Source organism: Dermacentor andersoni, chromosome 3, assembly GCF_023375885.2.
Source record: "Dermacentor andersoni chromosome 3, qqDerAnde1_hic_scaffold, whole genome shotgun sequence".
In the NCBI taxonomy this organism is placed as follows: domain Eukaryota; kingdom Metazoa; phylum Arthropoda; class Arachnida; order Ixodida; family Ixodidae; genus Dermacentor; species Dermacentor andersoni.
The window spans coordinates 149,416,112-149,431,538 of record NC_092816.1 but is presented as its reverse complement, the minus strand read 5'-3'; the positions used below and the strand labels follow the sequence as shown (position 1 = coordinate 149,431,538).

The following is a 15,427-nucleotide window of genomic DNA, read 5'->3' as shown; positions in this document are numbered from 1 at the left end:
TGCGATGAATGCGAGCGTCAAGGCAGTACCCTTGTACTTGTCGAAGTGCATAAGGATGTAAATAGCGACGGATGCCATAAACATGCCGACGCCGAGTCCTGCGCAAAAAATAGAAAATGTTTTAGCACTCGAGAAGTCGAAGCAATATTGACTGCAGAACGCACTCACAGGTTTGTATAAAAAATAGCTGAACAATCGCTTTGCTCGTCCACGCTAATATTGCAAGATCACTCTTTCTACCTTACCACATAAGATGTGCTGGTGTAACGTAAAAGTCCGTATGGCCAACCCTTTACTGACGTGAGTGCCGTGGTAATGAGTTCGCATGGTCCACATTTACAAACCTACATTTTAACTTTGTTTACCCTCTGAATATGTGTAACATTTCCTTGAGTACGTACCCCAATGAGGTCTCAGCAGGTCATCAAGTCTAAGACTTGCATTTTGCCACTCGCTTTAATAAAGATGGTGCCCTACTTATGGATGAAAATTTCGTCCACATAGATCCCAGTAGCAGCCTTAATGTATTTTCCCTGTGATGGGGGCCAGACGCTGTATAGCAAGACTTGTTGCTAAATTACCATATGTTAGACTCACTCAGAAGACTTTGTTTAGGCAGTGTGCGAACGCTTGTGAACAACAATGTCTCTAATGTCCATCTCCTGCCCTCATATTGGTTTCTTGAGGAAAGGGCACGTTTCAACATACTCTAGCGCGTAGTTTTCCTGAACCTATGCTGCAGATTTTATTAGGACTGGCCGTCAAGTAATGTAACAGATTAAGTACCTGTACATTACATTTCATCAAATGTTGATTATTCGAATGTTTTCACATTATAGTTAAGGCGAACAACCACAGTGGCAAGGCGCATGTTAGAGAATTCACTGTCTATGAATGAACCTGTACCCAAGAAGAAAACACTCAGCACGATAACGAGCACACGCAATCTGTGTGCTGTGCTATGTGCTCTCTCTCTCTCTCATTTTATCTTTCATCCCCCCCAATCCCACTCCCATGTGTAAGGTAGCAAAACGGTTGAGCTAAACTGGTTAACCTCCCTGACTTTCCTTCTCCACCTTTTTCCTTCCTTCCTTCCTCATCTGCGGGTCAAGCTCGTCGGATATTCATGCATTACTCGTGAAAAGATACAGAGTAATTGCTGGCGTCCGCTTTTCTTCAAGAAAGTACAACGCTAATCGCGTCGCGCGTTAGATCTGATTACACAAGGTTCGGCAGCCACATAGGCAGCAGATAGCATCAACGATAATGTTCTGGGAAGTTTCGACGCATACCTTGCGCTGGGCGATAACGTTACGCTGTTGGTGCTTCAAAAGGTCCCCGGCAATACGATGAGTAAATGCTAAATAATTTACGCGCTACAATATAGTACAGTGACACCTTCTGAAAAATAAAACAATATCCTAAAGGAATCGATATTGTCTCCTGAAGTATATTTTCGTTAGTGGGTGTCCGTATGAAATACGCCTTTGGCATTTTCATAATCGGAAACATGCTTGGTACCTATTGCTAAACAACATTCATTTTATTTTTACTCTACCCACCGTGGTTGCTTAGTGGCTATGGTGTTGAGCTGCTAAGCACGAGGTCGCGGGATCGCATCCCGGCTACGGCGGCCGCATTTCGATGGTGGCGAAATGAGAAAACACCCGAGTACCTAGATTTAGGTGCATGTTGAAGAATCCCATGAGATCAAAATTCCCGGAGTCCCCCTCCCCCCCCCCCCTCCCCCCTACGGCGTGCCTCGTAAACATATCGGGGTTTTGGCACATAAAACCCCACAATTGTTTAAATTCCTATTGTAGCTTTTCGCTACGCATGTTTCATTGAATATTTTTACGGGCTATTAGTAAAATATGCTAGTCTTTCCAAGCAAAACCATGATTTAACAGAAAAGCAAGCCACGTAGTACCAGTGAATGTTCCATGGGAAAAGTGCTCGCAATATGATTTTACTAATACGTTTCGTTAACTGTTATGCCAACTTTGGTCCACTAAAATGCTCTTATTTGTGTAGGAATTATTTCAGTATCGTGAAATACGCCCTTTATGACAACTGGAGAGATTTTCCTGCCGACTCATATAGCATGCTGGTGCTTGTGAGTCCGATGCTAAGTATTAGATGGTGATCGTGAGCCTTTCATGATACGCCACTTAGTCTAAATTTTATGGCACCAATCATGTCAAGCGAGCTCAATATGCACCAGGGGGTGACGTGTGAATCTCATAGCATCATAGAATGTTAACAAGAAAATAAGAAAAAAAAACCTAGAAGCACCTTTAAGCTTCGCCTTTATGTGTGGAACGAGACAGCTTTATCGGACCCCGTTGATGCCGACAGCAACGACGGATATGCTGCGACATTGGGCCAGATAAAACCAATAGTGGACCGATCCCGACGGCAGTGCAGGGCAGCGCAACGCCTCATCGCTTCGCAAGGTAGAGGCTACAAGCTGTGACTCACCCATGGTTCACACCACCGTATCAATAAATAAGGGTCTGTGTTTGAGTTTCCGTGGAACAGAATTATGTTTTCTCGCATACTCAAATTACTATCCGGTGCTATCATGTCTGTAGATTGTGTGTAATACGCAAGTTACAAAAATTTTTTAACGCATCTTTCTTTGAGAAATTCAATTACTTCAGTGACGCATCTGCGGCACGCAAAAAACCTGCGTGGTTGTGGTTCGGGATGAATTTTTTCTGACTGGCAACGCCGGTGACGCTGACGTCGGATTTTCTGCGAGACGAGGCACTTAACACTATCGCGTTGAAACGGAGAATGCAGAGAAGTATTGTTTCGTATGATTCGTGCGTTCTGTAGGCACTATGGACATGAGCTTGCTTTCCTATTCAAAGTTATTTACTATTGTCTTATGCACAGCGGCACATTTTCGAGTAGCTTCAGAGTTAATTTTGTGTCTCCCTAGATATTTTCTACTTGATACACATGACGCAGTGACATTGCTCGGCGATGCGAAGCTTTCGCAGAAGTTCACCAGTCGAAGCTATTATATTTTTCGTTCAAGTTTTCTTTATGGTTAATTTGCCTGTATATATAAGTCCCGTACACCATTTCATGATATTGTTACGGGGAGAAGAGAGGTTTAAAATATATTTACAAGTTATTTACAACGTGTTCAATGGCATACAAGCAAAACAAGATAGAAGCCAGTCCACGCGACATTAGCGAGCGTCGTCGTCTACTGTTTTGTCGTCAGCTTCGTCTCTGGCAGCGCTTGGTAACATGACGACTTGCGGGAAGACACCGTACCGGTGCTCGCGAGATCGTCTGAGTTATTTCTCTTGAGGTGGGTGACGTGCGCGACATCGCAGAAAGGTCTAGACATGGTGGAATAGAGAGGTGTGATTTCAAATGTGATGTCGGTCACTTGGCGCAAGACAAGGCACGAGTCATATTTAGAAAATATGACCTCTTCGCAAAGGCCAACTCTCCGAGACGGTGCCCAAAGAAGAACCATGTCACCGGGGCTGAAGTGGGCATTACGGTGGCGATCATCGTAGAAGCGTTGTTGCTTTTCCTGCGAAGCAGCAAGGTGCAGCGTGTAATCTGGCAGCTCTGAAGATGGCGCGATGGGTGTATTCTGACGACTGGTTAAATATGGCGGGAAGGAGTTTGTCAAATGGCAGCGTGGGATTTCTTCCATGCCAGCGATAAAACAGAGAAAAACGCGCAGGGTAATGTCGGGAGGAATTATAGGCAATAGTTACGAAGGCCACAGTGGCGTCCCAGTCATGATAGTAAGCAGAAACATAGACGACAAGCGGATGTCTGATGGTTCTATTAAGACGCTCTGTGAGGCCGTTGGTATGAGAGTAGTACGCCGTTGCCTAATATGTTTTGTAGTGCAGGAGTCAAAGAGAATTTTGGATAACCATTGATATCAAGTAACGGCCCCGGTCTTTGAGGAACTGTCGAGGAGGGCCGTGGTGAAATATAACGCCTTCGAGGAGGAAGTCAGCGACGTCGGTTGCACAGCTGGTTGGGAGAGTCCGAGTGATCGCGTACCAGGTCGTGCAGACGGTAGCGACTGCTATCCCCTTACTTGCGCAGGCAGACAGCGGGAAAAGGCCAAGAAGGTCAAGATCAACTTTAAATAATGGCTCCAATTGTAAGTCAGGGGGGTAGAGGCGGCCAGCTGAGAGTACTGTAGATTTCTTGTGGCGCTCGCATTGCTCAAAGGAAGTGACCTAACGGCCGATGTAACGGAAAATGCCCGACCAATAGAAGCGATGTTGAACACAGCCATACATCATAGAGGCTCCCAGGTGACCCGCGGTAGGAACATCATGTAGCTGTGCGAGGAAAGTTTGACACATATGTGTGGGAATAGCCAATAGCAGTTCAGCACCGTCAGGGTGCCTGTTGTATTGGCACAAGACGCCGTCCTGCAGGAAAAGCATACGCAGAGAATGGGGAGATGTCTTAGAAGTCAGCCGGAGAATGAGTCTTCGCAAGTAGGGGTGATGGCGTTGCTCATCGCTCATGTTCTGAAACGCAGTAAGCGACAGCACGCAGGTAGACTCGCAGCTGTCGGGGAGCTCTGGTGGGTCTACTGGACGGCGTGACAAGCAGTCAGCATCTTCGCGTAATATGCTTAGAGTGTGCTTATGCACAACTTTGTTTGAGTACTCTTGAAGTCCTAGAGCCCACCGACCGAGGCATCCAGTAGGATGCTTTACGAATAGAAGCCTGCATAAGGCATGATGATCAGTTATAACTGTGAATTGCCGGCCGTGCAAGTAGGAGAGAGATTTAGCCACAGCTCAAACGACGGCAAGACACTCGCCTTTAGTAATTGAGGACCTGCGCTCCCCTTGGGACAGAAGATGGCTAGCGTACGCAATAACACTGATGCAACCTTGCTGGCGCTGAGCAGAAACAGCACCAAGGGCATGATCGCTGGCATTGGTTCAAACTTCCCTTGGGGCGGTCGCGCCAAAATGGGCGATAAGTGGTGGTGAGGTGAGCTGCACTGTCAGGTTAGTGAACGCAGTAGATTGTTCCAAATTCCAGACAAAAACGGCGTCATTCTTGAGAAGATCTATGAGAGGACATGTAACGTTGGCGAAATTGCGTACGAACAGGCGTAAGTACGATCAGAGGCGCACAAACTTCGAGCGTCGTTGGCACAAGTCCGCACGGGAAAATTTTTGACGACGCGACCTTTTTCGGGATCAAGACGGACGCCGGAAGAATCGATGAGGTGTCCGAGTACTGTAAGTTGTCAGCGGCCCAAGTGACATTTCGATTAATTGAGCTGAGGCCCAGCCTTGCGGGAAAGCAGAAAGAATTGTCCAAAGACGTCCGAGGTGTGTGGCAAAAGTTGGTAAAAAGACAATAACCTCATCTAGGCAGCAGAGGGAGATTGACAGCTTAAAGCCGTGAGGGAGACCGTCCATCACACGTTGAAAATTTAGCCCGGGCATTACGTAAGCTGAACGGCATCTGTTTAAACTGATAGAGGCCACGAGATCTACCAAAGGCAGTCTTTTCTCGGTTGGAGTAGTCAACACAATCTGCCAGTTCCCGGAGCGAAGGTCTTTCGAAGAATAATATTTTGCACCATGTAAACAATGGATTGCGTCATCTATCGGCAGCATTGGATACACGTCTTTCGTTTTTTGTCTTTCCTCGTTGAAATGGTGATAGTGGACACAGCAGCGACAGCTGTCATCCTTCTTTCTCACGAGGACGACCGAGGAAGCCCAAGGGCTACAAGGACGTTCGCAAGGTTGTGCCAGGATAACGGTGGGTGCGGGTGGCGACGTGGCTGAAGCATTCTCGCCGTGGGCTGGCATTGCGATGCAGCCAGGAAACACCCGCTGCGTGAATCCGTCGTGCGTCGGGGAGAGCCCGCAACCTCCACCAAAATACTACGGGGAGAAAAGAAGTATTGACTGCATTAATCAGGTATTTCTAACGCGTCCACTAGCTTATAAGGCGGGCAAGATGGAAAGAGAGTCCGTGCGACGTCAGCCAGAGTCGTCGTCTTCCGTACTCTCCTCAGCTTCGCCTCTGGCAGTCCTCGATAACAATATCACGGTTATTTCGGCCTACCTCATATGCCGATGGAAAAAGCCGCCTTCGTCCTCACAAATTCATTAGTCCATGATAGAATCTCTAACAGGCTTTAGAAATATGTGCGAGATGAATAAGCTCTTTTAAATAAGTCATTGCGGGTTTCGTGCGACAAATTCTGAGATGATCACGGGGCACGTCGTGCTGGTGGATACCGGAATAATTTGTAGCCGCTGCGTTTTTTTACCGTGCTACTCAGCTACTGCATCAGGGATGGATGACCTTGTTTTCCCACTTACTGCTTTGTACTTTGTAACGTGGGTCTTATTGTCCACACGGCAACATAATAGAGCACGCAAGCTTTGGTACAAGTGGAGGGATGTCGAAAATAAAAATAAAATGACCACTAAACAAAACTTAAAAGCACTCTGGTGCTAATACATATCAGAATAAAGTGCATAAGGGTTTAAGTATCGCTCTTCTTACCGTACATGACACCAAGACTGATGGACATCCAGATGACCTCGCGGGCGAAGGCCGACGCGATGACCCCGAGTGACGCGAGCAGTGATCCCAGAATGGCGATGTTAACGACAGAGATTCGTCGCTGAAGTGCAGCCACTAGTAAGCCTAAAACAAGTGGGAAAGATAACCTTGACATATGCAAATTTAAAACAGGGCTGAAATCTATTAATCTGTTCTCGGGCACTCGATGTTAATTGAAAACTAAGATTTTACGACCCAATTAGAATTACATCTGAGTAAAATAATAATTTTAGTTTTAATCAATAACCAATTTTCGTTTGAATCAATAATCTAAATCACTGCGTTGAGCGTGCTACAAAATTCCACAAGTGAATAAAATGTATTTGAGGTGCGTATACTTTTTGGCTCTTGGGCGGTGGCGTGGCTAGTCGTACTTGTAGCGTCGGCTGGATCACAGAATTTATGTGTGCAATACGGCAGGAAGCATGCACATTCGCATGAACACCATAGTCGCTCAATTGTGTAACTAATTAAGGCAAATGTTTGAGAGAAAGACGAAACATTCTATAGGAAAGCTGTATTGCGCATAGTTGGCGTACCAAATTTTCATGCGGCTTTCAAGTGCGCACTGCTTCTGAAGAAACTCGCTTTCACTGTGGTCTTGGTAAATGATATAATAATCGTCAGTTATGTAGTGCGCCTTCTGAAATACCTAATATTTTCTGGCATAATCGTTTTCTTATCGACTTCCGCTTATAATCTGTAGCTGAATATGCGCTATCTGTGGCAGTAAGAATTGGCATGCTCTTTTCAATTAGTAAGGTTGGTTTAACACAGGTATTCCGAATCTTCGGAAAACACATGCAAGTGTGAGGCTTCAATAATGAATATGTTCATGAATTCCAGCAGTTCTCTACTGTTTTCATGTGAAAGCATCCCGAAGCTTACTAAAGACGCATATGTATGTTAACCTCGAATGGTGAGCTTCCAAATATGCCTTCTTGCCATTAAACTCACAGCAACCGTTTAAGTCTGCGTGTAAGGGTCACCTCGCCTTTTCCCTGTTTTCCAACATCGCTTGATCGAAGTGAAAGAGCTTGTACATGATGCCTTCTGAGCACCTGACGCACGACGTCCGACGCTACTGTGAATGCGTAGGTGGCGAAAGTGTGCCGTTAGGGCTCCAGGCGGAATTACGTGCCCACATCCACACACACATGCACAGACAGGTCAGCAGACACGCGAAAATGGGCCGAGGAGTCTCAGTGCCACCCAGTGGCGACGGCTGTCGGGGATATGCCTCGACGGAGTGGCCGGAGCGCGCTAGGATTACCGTGGCCCGTAAATGCTGATTCATTTATACTACAAAAGACATTTCCTAGTCACTGCTAGCTTTACTATCCTTATAGGTGTCCGTGTTGCCGGACTTGTTTTCTACGGAATTACTCAATCTTAAAAGAAGTGATACCTAAATATCCTCGTTGCAACAGATAGACGTCATCAAAGACGCCATTTATTTATTAAACGAAACCTATTTTCTGAACCACAAGGTGGACGCAAACCGCCGCAGTATCGCCATCTTGAGGGTATGCCAGGACATTCACTTGACAATAATTGCGTGACTCATATACATTAGACGGATTTTCCCTGGAGCCTAGTGCAGAACACTTTCGGGATAAGGCATTCACAGATGTATTCTAATCGGACAACAGACGCATCATTCACTGCAAACCTGTGCAAGCGAGTTTTCACACCCTACGGGAGTACAAGGGGTCCGTTAGATTCGCTAGCTCGAGGAATGGCTCAAGCCTAGAATAAGGTGGCAGTTTCAGCGTTCTAGCGCGGTCGTGACCGGTTGTTCATAAAAGTGACGGCTTCCACGCAGGCTGAGTTCCAGCATCAAAACATCTGCCTTTCACCGCTGCTGTCGCACAAACTACATGAAATTCACCGGGACGCTGATATAGCGTGACGTGAGGGAAGAAATACGTTTTTCTGGTTAAAACAGCCGCACATTCGCGTTGTTGTCGATTAGCGTGTGATTTAGGAAAGCTGTCTTATACTTCATAATTGTGGATCATTACGTTCCCACGTGAATTCGGGTGCTCCGACACACGTTAAGTTGCATTCACGTTACATATTAACCGCACTATCACGCGGCGCCACACAAAAATGGCTGTGACAGTCCCCTTGACAGTTTCGCTGTACAAAGAATAGGCAGAAATGAACGCGTTCCCGATACATGCATGTTCCCGATACATGCGATACATGCTATACACGAAGACGTACCCGATACATGCGTTGCCATGGTGAGGGAGTTCTGAGGCCATGACGCTCGCTCTCGGCTCACGTTGTAATCATCCACGAAGAAGACGAAGAGAAGAGCCATGTAACAAGATGGCAGTGTGATGAGCAACGTGGACAGGGCAGCGAAAACAGGAATCCCCCAGCATTTATCCACTGGGAGTTCATTTTGGCCGACTCCCTCGGAGCGCCTCAAGGAAACTGGCGTGGGGGACATTAGTTCAGGCGAATATTGTGAGAGCGGTAATGCAGCCTCCTTAGTCGCGTCACCTGGAAAACAAATGTATTGGGACGGCAATTAAACAGTCATCGTTTCCATTGTGAATTTGCGTATTGAAGTACCTATAGAGGTGTGCTTCAGTTGTGGAAGTCGCGTTTTTTTATAAAAGATGAGCCCTGAATAAACGTACCACCAATAGGTTAGTCCAACATCGGCAATGCTGAACCTGAGTTCTAACAAATGATGCAGGACTATTGCCGGTAATGTGCAAGAGCAAAATTGAAGATTAGAAAAAGAAAACTCGCAGTTTCTCCCATAAGGCGAAGAATCGATTGCGATAGAAGATTAGTAGACAGCTATACGAAGTAAGGATAGTCGTTTTATCGGCCGTATAAACTCATAAACATTCGCTTACTCACTACATTAACAAGCACGGTGTTACGTGCGCACAGTTACACATGAACACATCGCGATCGATGACCGCGGAAGCTCGCTGCCAAAACAGTGCAGTGAGTAAACGCAGCAGCAGCGAGCCAATTGCCCTTTGTGTTTTATCGCTTGAACGCGAACTGAACATCGAAAGCACAGCGCATACGAAGCTACCGGCATGCGGTGCATACACTCTCTCCACATCGCAGATCGCTTTGAAGAGCGCGGGCGGCCGCACCGTAAGCAGCTGCTGCCGGAGCAGAACGCCCCCTCTCCCTCGCCTCCCCCCTGCGCCTCACGCACTACAGAAGACGGCACGCTTCCACTCCGCCTTCCTCCCTCGCGCTCGCGAGATCGAGCCGCGGTCGTAGGCTGACTCTCGCAAGCTTTCACTCGCACATACAGCGTACGGCGCGCGGCGACGATGTGTTTGCGTTTGGACTTAATACGGAACATCACGGCGACGGCGGCAGCAGAAATACGGTTGGAGTGTTGCTATCGCAACAAAATAAAATAATAATTGAGACACTTTATATGCCGAATTATTATGAGGGACCTCGGTACGTTTGTCTAAATCAACTACTCCCAAGAGACTCATCATGACATGCAAACTTACAGAACAGTAATATAATAGGTTTGAGCACAATTGACCAGAACTTTACTGATACCCCTAAATGAAAAGAAAAGCATACAATCATTGCAATCTACCAGTATTAACCTATAGGGTCGAGACATGGAGGGAAATGAAGAAGCTTGAAAAGTTAAGGACCAAGCAACGAGCGATAGAACACAAAGTTTTAGGCGTAATTTCAAGAAACGGGAAGACAATGTCACTGGTTAGAAAGCATATAGGAACAGCGGATACTGCAGTTCACTTAAAAGAGGAGAAGGCTTGGCAGGCCATGTAGTGCGTACCATAGATAACGGGCGTTCTGTTAGATTTACACACTGGGCTGCAAAGAGAACGCGGATGCAGTCGAGGAGGCCGGAGAATTATTTGGCGTGATGAACTTAGAAAACTTTCAGGGATAACTGGGAATCAGCTAGCGCAAGATGTCCGTAATTGGAGATCGCTAGGCGAGGCTTTCGTCCATGGGTTGATGATGGAGTTCCAAGTTTATAACTAAATATACTAGCGGTATTGATGGAGCATTGAGCAACTGCTATTTCTGCAGCGTTTATGTTACAGGTACTACAGTTACGCGCACTGAGGCTGCTGTTGCTATTTGTACAACTATTACTGTAATTACTTATTCAGCTTAAAGCAGGCTGGTAGCGAGACACCAAGCATAGACCTAAAGGCTTCCTCCTTGGCGCCAGTTTAAAGCAATATATGTTCAACACTCAAGCCTTAATTTAACGCTAATAAAGTATGGTTGCCAGGAAATCTTATAACACTACCATAGGAAGTTGAAACGAAGGAAATCGAGTTCAGTGCCTCAGATCAGCTGGTCAGCGTTGCGAGAGGAGGATCTTCCTCGACGCGTCTCCATCATTTGTTCTCCTCCTGCTTCCTCTTGTATAACACTAATAGTAACATAAAAGAAATATCCAGAATCTCACAACGCGACATTCTGTGGACCATATACTCTCGTCCGAGTAGCTCCGTTACTCGTTCTCGAGATATAAAGGCGTTAACAATGTAGGCAATAGGTCAAGATGATTCGTCGAATATTCAGGCGATTAGCCATATTCAGTTTTTTCGCATAGGAAATCACATAAACTGCAAGAAAACATTGCCATTCGTGAAGATAGTGACTCCTTAGCCCCGGTATTAGTCATACATACGCATCCTCCTTGGATAGGATTGCTGCTGATATCTTCAAATATTGTCAAACCTACGCTGCTAGGATCGTGCACTGCCCACAGACATCGATGGTTACATCACACAAAAGAAACCAGAATACACAGATTTTACAGGAACCCTAGTTTTCTTACAAGCGATGTCACGGAAAATCAAACAGCATCATCAGATCGAGCAAGAACATTTTCTTTGGATTATATCTAAATTTTTTAACAATGAAAAACTGTCGATGCATTTACTATAAGCAGTCAATGCTGGCAACTTACTGCTATCCTTCACAGCCCTGCAGTATGTGGGAGTATTGTCTGGGCCAGTAGGAAAAATGTGGCGACGAACATAGAAGCCGCATGACGCCGCAGCTCACCCCATAGAAAGTGACAAAGCGTATGCGTTAAGAGGTGGCATGGTGTTATCCCCCCCGCCTCTCCACGTGCGCAGCTGCGTACCAATGGATGGGCTGACTCATCACACGGCAGGCATTGCCAGGATGTTTTCTCACGTAACGTAGATACCTACAAAAAGTGTCACTGCCGTGTCGCATACACGAAAGACACGATACCAGGAAATGAATGATGCCACTTCGGTCTCTTCTTTTTCTACACTTTTACAGACAAATGTCAGTCTCGAACAATATATACGTACAGACGAGAGCAGTCAGACAAAAAAGCTGCCTTGCTTTATTCGGAAGAAAGAATTTTTTTTCCATACTGGAAGATGATCGTATGGAATTTTCCCGCTTTCACGTTTGGCATTTTTATACTTTGTGGTATTGCAAAAGCAATCATGGTTTCATAATGTGAGAATATGTATTAATCCTAAATTCGTTATTCTATCACTAAGCACCTGATAATACGAGCCAGTCCTACTAAACGTACTGTTATACGATTAGGCTGATGCATACACTCCAGGAGGTGAAACTTCGAACAAAAGCGTTAAATATGTTCCACTTATCCAGAAATCCCCGGGATGAGCTCATAGTTGCGTGCTCATGCTCATTTTCATCCTAGTGCCTGAGAGCGCCAATATCTGAAGGTTGTTTTTCAATGGCCCACACAATAATACTGTGTAAAAGTTAAAAAAAAAAAAACGGTTTCCTTGGGTATTCACTTATGCTACGAAAAGGAAACGCCTTATTCAACCAGGTGAGGACAATAGTACGATGCACTCTGGCTTTAAAAATAAATGCAAATATCACCGTAATCAATGGCAAGTTCATCATAATTTTCTCTGCCATGGCTGATAAGAAGGTTCGTAATTTACATAAAACACTGCTTTTCAGTAGTAGCTAGCTATATCTGCTTCAAGTACTTCTTTATTTCTATTCGTGAAGCTAATATCCACACACTCATATATATATATATATATATATATATATATATATATATATATATATATATATATATATATACCGGATGTTCAAAATTAAGCATCATGGTTTTCTTAAAGTAAGGCACTGCGAAACAAGCGATGATTACCTCTACAAATAATTATGTGGCCAGCGGGGCACAAAGCGAGGTAATAATTATCGCTGTCAGCAGACCAATTAACTCAAATTAAATAATTCACTTTTTTGTTGACTGCAGCAAGGGGGTACGTTTTTATTGAAAAGTTAGAGGCAGTCGTGATTCTACACAACATCACCTGCCCTCAGTGCGGAAATTCAGCCAGCTTATAACAGGCTCTGGCGATGCCCCTCGTTACGAGGCAGAGATCAAGCAGACCAGTCAAGTTGGCATACCTCGCTGCGAAGCGGCGACTATGGGGGGCCAAATCTGGGCCGTCCATAGAGACACCGATGCGGCGACCCGGCTCGGCCTGCCCATCCCAACTTGGGAGCGGCCCGCAGCGCCATGAGCGCGTATCTCAGCACTGTTTTTACCATATATACATTCATCCATGCACCCATCAGTTAGAAGAATTCTTCTAGCGTGTCCGGGCTCCGAGATATCCAACTACAAGTTTTATTTGCGTTCGCATCATTACGCATGCAAGAGAGTGAGGATCGACGCAATGCTCCTTCCTGTTGTGACGCGGCTGTTGCGTGAGGAGTTTAGTCTCAACAGGGCGGAGGTATAGCCAAAGATGATAACTGTTCCCCTGCCCCTGTCGGCTGGCGAAATCAATATGATGACAGCGCGGTGTGCGGTGCAGTTGTTGCTCTTTATTTCGATGAAACTTACAATAGTTGGAAAGCAGCAGTCACCGTATTTGCGTAGCCCAGGCAAGGACCGTGCCGCCTCGTCTAGTCACCCTTATGCACGCGCACTGCTCTGGGGCTTCTCCGCTCGCGCCATTATCTCGGCATGGCAGATGCCGCCATCGTTAGAGGCTGCGTGGTCACGTGTTACGACAGCGGTTCCGGGTTCTACGATTTTTTATTTCGCCAGCCGAGAGGGGAAGGGGGACAGTTATCGTTGTTGCCAATGCCTCCGCCCCGTTGTCAGACGAAAAGCCGCACGCCACAGCTACGTCACGTCAGGGAGAAGCTTTGCGCCGATTCTAACTCTCTTGCATGCGTAATTATGCGAACGACTATTAAAATTTGGGACCGGATATCTCCGAGCACAGACACGCTAGAAGAATTCCTCAAACTGATACTGTGTAGAAACACGACTGCCTCTAACTGCTCAATACAAACACACCTACTTACTGCAGTCAACAAAATGGTCAATTATTCGACTTTAGTTACTTGGGCTGCCGACGGAGATAATTGATAATTATCATCTCGGTTTGTGTACCCCTGGCCGCGTAACTTATTTGCTCAGGTGGCCTTCGCGTTTCTCGCAGTGACTAACTTTAAGGAAACCATAAAGCCTAATTTTGAACACCCTTTACGGTATATCTATATCTATATCTATATATATATATATATATATATATATATCATAAGAAGCCACCAACCAAACATGCCAAGGACAGCACAGGCTAAATTACTTGTACTTAATAGTTAAAATAAAGACATAATAAATTAATGAGCATGAAAGTGCATGAACGGACAACTTGCCGCAGGTGGGCAACGATCCCACGTCTTCGCATTACGCGTGCGATGCTCTACCGACTGAGCTACCACGGCGCCGTTTCCCCATCCACTTTCCGGGGTAATTAGGTCTTACTACTGGAACTAACCTTGGGAGTGCTGGCCAGCGCCACGACTCAAAAACCTTGGCGGCGGGTGTGGAACATGCATTCTGCTGGAGGCGTCAAGAGTACGTGATCGTTGCGGCGGATGTTCCACATCTGCTGCCCAGGTTCTTGAGCGGTGGCACTGGCTAACACTCCCAAGGTTTGTTCCAGTAGCAACAGACGAATACCCCAGAAAGTGGATGGGAAAACGGGGTGGTGGTAGCTGAACTGGTAGAAAATCGCACGCGTAATGCGAAGACGTGGGATCGTTCTCAACCTGCGGCAAGCTGTCCTTTCATGCACTTCCTTGCTCATTAATTTATCGTTATTTTAAAATAATTAGTACCTACAATTGATTTCCCCTGTTGGTGTCTTTGTTGGCTTCTTTTGATATGATTAATAATAATCGGTCCCCTCGGCTTACCTCCTTGCTTCTCGGGCATATATATATATATACATATATATATATATATATATATATATATATATATATATATATACAGATATATATATATATATATATATATATATATATATATATATATATATATATATATATATATATATATATATATATATATATATATATATATATATATATATATATATATATGTATATATATTAGTAGGGTGAGCTTGGCGCCAATACGTAGTAATCCGGTGCTAAAGAGGCTACTATTCCGACTCGAGCGTATTCAAATTCGAACTACACAAAAAAAGAATTAAATTGAGGGCTTTTCATGAATTGCCGTCGTTCGGGATGCCATGCAGGGGGTCTTGACCAAAATTTAAGTAGTTTATATCAGTTGTACTAACTCCAGCGCAAGAATCCTAAACAAAAGCAAATGCGATGAAGAAATGTCCGACTTGCCCGCCCAACTCACGCTTACTGACGTTGGAATCTGGCTCGTTGGAGAGCAGCCTGGCCGCAGCTGTACTGAACACAGCGGGTGCCGCCGCTGCAAGTGCACAGCCACCATTGCGCGCTGGGTTCCCGCTGC

At 45.5% G+C, this 15,427-nt stretch overlaps 1 non-coding gene across 1 annotated transcript; it reads right to left on the bottom strand.

The window, feature by feature from the left end:
• Nucleotides 1-14,304: 14,304 nt before the first annotated feature.
• TRNAT-CGU (transfer RNA threonine (anticodon CGU)) lies at nt 14,305-14,376 on the bottom strand. Its single transcript has one exon. It is a non-coding gene; the product is annotated as a tRNA-Thr (tRNA).
• Between the last annotated feature and the right edge of the window lie 1,051 nt (nt 14,377-15,427).